Consider the following 4,399-nt stretch of genomic DNA (forward strand, 5'->3'; position numbering starts at 1 on the left):
TTTTTAATTTTTTATAGCCTTCAAAACTTCAAGGTGTGTTATTTTGTTGTTTAGATAACGTTCTTCACCCTCATCGAGAGCATCGGCCCTGCCATTGAATAGTATTTCGAAGTGGTCGGCGATTGTATTTACCATTTCGATTGGGTTTCCAATTGTTTTCCCATGTTCATCGTGCACAACCAGTTTTGTTTTCTGTTGTCGTCGGCGTAGTAGTAGTTGATGGCTGCGTACATTTGCGCACCATCCTTTAAGTCTTCAACTTCTGATATTCGAGAGTTTAATAAAGCTTTCACGTATTTAAGATTTTCCTTCTTGATTGTTCTCGATATTTTCCTACGTTCTCTTTTGAGTTTTTCCTTTGCCTCCTTGTCGTTGGTGTTTTCAATTTTCAGTTGGATGGCTTTTTGTTTTGTTGCCATTTCGGCAACATTTGGATTCAATGGGTTTGAGTGGTTTCTGAATGCAGTCGTTCCAATGGTTTCCGTTGCAGCTTTGTGAATAAGTTTTTCTAATATATCCCAGCTTTTGTTTGGGTCTTTTACCGTTTCTGTTACTTTTAGGTTTTCGATGATTGCCTGGGAGTATTTTTCCTTGGTAACATCTGATGTAATCAGTTTTTCCACTGAGTATCTAATTCGGTTTGATTCATTTTCTTTTGAAAGAGGCGATCCAAAAATTCTTTTCAGTCTCAATCGTGCCACAATGGCTTTGTGATCGCTCAGTGTAAGTGCCCCGCCATATGACCTGGCATCCAGCAATCGATGTCGTTTTAATGCTAAACAAAATCATTTTTTGTTTGATGCGAAATTATTAGTGGATTTTATTATGGTTTTTTCTATCACTGTTGCCACTGTTTATGATTATGTATATCCTTTTCCAAAATCCAAAAATTTGCTTATAACATGTGTTTCAATGTAATATTTTATGATTAAATATTCATTTTAGATATTACATTTTTTGTCCTATTTATTATTATCTTTATTATTGTATTATTGGCGACATTGTTTACGAAGGAACAAGCCCAGACTGTGCTTGTCGTCGTCCTGATATTCAGTACAGAGTTTCCATTAAATCTCAAAAGTATTAATTTTCTAAAAATATTATTAATTTTTAATTTAAGCTAGATTTTTCAAGTTTTATTTACGCAATATTTTAGATATTCTTCAATTTTTCTGATCAAAATTCAAGGACGTTATAAACAGAAGTTATTGTGGAATGAAGTAAGTAATACTGTAAGCTATTCGGAATGGTTTGACACTAACGGAATGATTCTGGAAGATGTTTTGGCTGATAAACTAATTATTTTAATATCTGAACTCAATAATAAAAATTCTTGGCTCCTGGAACGTCTGTCGATTGCTGTGATCCGAGGGAACGTCTTCGCCATTCGCGCGGCTGGTCGGGTGTCTCGTGAGGCCTTTAACTAACTTAGCTATCTGTAATTTTTGCCTTGTTTGTATAAATTAAATTTATATTTCAAAAAAAAAAAAAAAAAAAAAAAAAAATAGTAAAATAACTAATATTTTTTTTGGTTTTTAATCTGGTCTTAATTATTCTTAAATGCTGATCATTTATTTAAAAAGCTTGAAAAAAGGAAATATTCGGTTCTTGGTCTTTGAATTCTGAGTTTTTTGGCTCCTCGGGGAAATATGTTTTGCGTTTACAGCCTGTGTTGTTGGGGAGTATCCGAGTGCCGGGTGGGCTGATTGGTTAGTTATGGAGAGTAATGGTCAGGGAAAGTGAAAGGGGTGATTGAGAGGAGAGAGGGTGGTCAGTGAGGACTTGTCTAATCTGAGTGTGTTTATGTGTGATTGGTATATTCCGATGGCCAATTCATTTGGGATTGAGGAGGAGATAAGAAGTATGACGAGGGGGACGTGTAGTTGTCAGTTCAAGTTCTCATATTGGGAAGTTGTGGCGGAGGGGTGTGGAGATGATCGCCTGGGTGACAAGCTTGTGAAGGAAGTTCGGCTGAGGAAGGGATTGGTTACTCAGGAACACATTGTCGGGGATCCTAATAAGCAGAGGACGTTGGCTAGGAAAAACCTATTTTTTGCGGACTCATAACTCCGGAATTTTCTACTGATACGGGAATAAAACTGAAAGAATCTCTAAACCAGATGTAATTTTCCTTTTTTATTCTTGATTTTTAAAGCGACAAGAATATAATTTGTTAAATCTCAAGGCATGTCGTTTGTGTCTTGACTGAAACAAATGATAAAAGAAACCAAACAAGAAATGTAATAATAAAGCAAATTAATATACACCTTGCCTATTCTTAAATATTTCAAATAAAAATATATAATTGAACACAATGTGCAACCTTTATTTTTAAAAAAGGTATATTGTGTATTAGGAAATATTTATTTTTTTATATTTACAATTTTATAAAAAAGGATTAATTGACAAAAAATTGACACATAGTAAATAATAATGATAAAATCGATTCCCACATCAATTCAAGACGTGTCTGGTCCATTACCATAAGGGTGTACTTTAAAATTTTTAACATCAAAATTATCAGGAATAATCTAAAAATGTTATTTTCGTAACAAACTCCATTTTCTTCGGCTTTTTTACCAGGAAACTCAAAATTGTTAATTTTTCCAGAATCATCCCATAAAACTGTTCCCTGAAATTATTTAAAAAATTATGTAATCACAGTTTGCGACCAATGTCTTATCATATCATTGTTCCAGAAAATATTACTTGATTCTGTTTTAGATCTTGTTAATTTATAAGACGGGAGAACAACAAAATTATCTGTTGACTCGGGCATTTCCCCTTTAATCGGTTTCAATGAGCGTATCTTTATCTAACTAACATAGCAATCATATTTACATTTAAACTATCAGGATTTATCGCTTCAGCATTAGGAGATAGATAAGTTTTTTTTACTCCATTTCTGATGTCTTCACTGGTTTTTTTCATATAGTGTAACTGCTAAAATAGTATTCATTATCAATAATAACTAGTAATAATTGAGTTTTAACATAACCCACATGAATAATAAAAATAAATTAATAGAAAATTTATTATTTTAAAAAGTAAGAATATATTTTATAAAGTATGAAAATAAAAAGCTACACTATTTTAGATATCAATAAGCCGAGTTATAAATCAAAAATGTTTTATTGCAACAGATCTAGCTAGATAAAGCAAAAAAATTGGTAAGAAAACGTCAAATAGAAAAAAATAGATACAAAAATAATTTTTACAAATAAATATATACTAAATAGGTAAACTCTAATAAAAATCAGGCTTTATATCTGGTGATAAATTCATATTTTTATTTGAAAATATACGATAATAATCTTCATTCAAGAAATTTCGAAAGTTATGAATTCCTAATGTTCTGTTTAATAAACTGTTTATTTTGACATTAGATTTGGGGAAAAATATTCTTTTATTTTATTTAAGTTATGTAGTTCATAAGATTTTTTTTGACCTTGTAGATGTCAATTATTAATGATTGAAATGAAATAAATTAATTTAGAGAATAACTAGACAATGCAGTTATTTTGAACTGCCGGCGCATAAGATGGCCTGGCAGTTCCCTCGGACGATCGCCAACGAGACTCTTTGGAAAAGATGACGAGTCTCGTTGGGATCCTTGTTTCGTCTGGCAATCTTCGACCCCAGCCGACGAAGGAAAGAAAGCGATTCTGGGCCGATGACCCCGGATGTCTCCACGGCTACTGGCGCAAAAATGTGGTTTCTGGCCAGGTACGAGTATATAAGATTATTTTATAGAAATTTGAAATTCTAATATTACTACAAATATTATCTCTGTTTTAAATTTTGTTGTACTATAGTTAATAGCTAGATTTTTTAATTGCTTTGGTTAGTAGTTGTAAAAAAATTTTAACAACTTTCAAATAGACTCAATAGCTTTACTTTCTTTATCTAAATAAATATAAATTTAATCACCAAATTTTGAGAATTTTGACTGCAATAATAAAATTTCTAGTTTGATAGTATGTATAAAATTATATTAAAAATGGAACTGTAAAATATATCACAATTATCAAGAATTTTTATAACACAACATCTTTAATAGAACTATTCAAAAGTCTAATTGGTTTTCTTTTGTCAGGATTCAAACTAAGATTAACTATCACACATTTTTTTAATTCTTCAATTGACTATAATTTAATAACAAAAATTATTCATAATTTTACCTTAAAAGGGAGATCATTAAAATGAAATTTGGAAAACGCTGAATCCCACAATCTAGAACACTTGTTTGGAAAATTTGTTCTGGAGGTAGGAAGTACACATTGTCCTAAAATATGGATTTTAACTCTAGTAAACATACTTTTACTTATAGCAGATACAATAAGCTCCCATGTTATTAAACTTATAGAATAAACATCAGCTGGAAGTGTTTCAATACTTG

At 31.3% G+C, this 4,399-nt stretch overlaps 1 long non-coding RNA gene across 1 annotated transcript; it reads left to right on the plus strand.

The window, feature by feature from the left end:
- The first annotated feature begins 769 nt into the window (after window positions 1-769).
- On the plus strand, window positions 770-1,276 carry LOC115229674. Its single transcript, XR_003883354.1, has 3 exons — window positions 770-914; window positions 946-1,080; window positions 1,157-1,276. It is a non-coding gene; the product is annotated as an uncharacterized LOC115229674 (long non-coding RNA).
- Window positions 1,277-4,399: the final 3,123 nt, after the last annotated feature.

Source organism: Octopus sinensis, unplaced genomic scaffold (genome assembly GCF_006345805.1).
Source record: "Octopus sinensis unplaced genomic scaffold, ASM634580v1 Contig13481, whole genome shotgun sequence".
NCBI classification, from domain to species: Eukaryota; Metazoa; Mollusca; class Cephalopoda; order Octopoda; family Octopodidae; genus Octopus; species Octopus sinensis.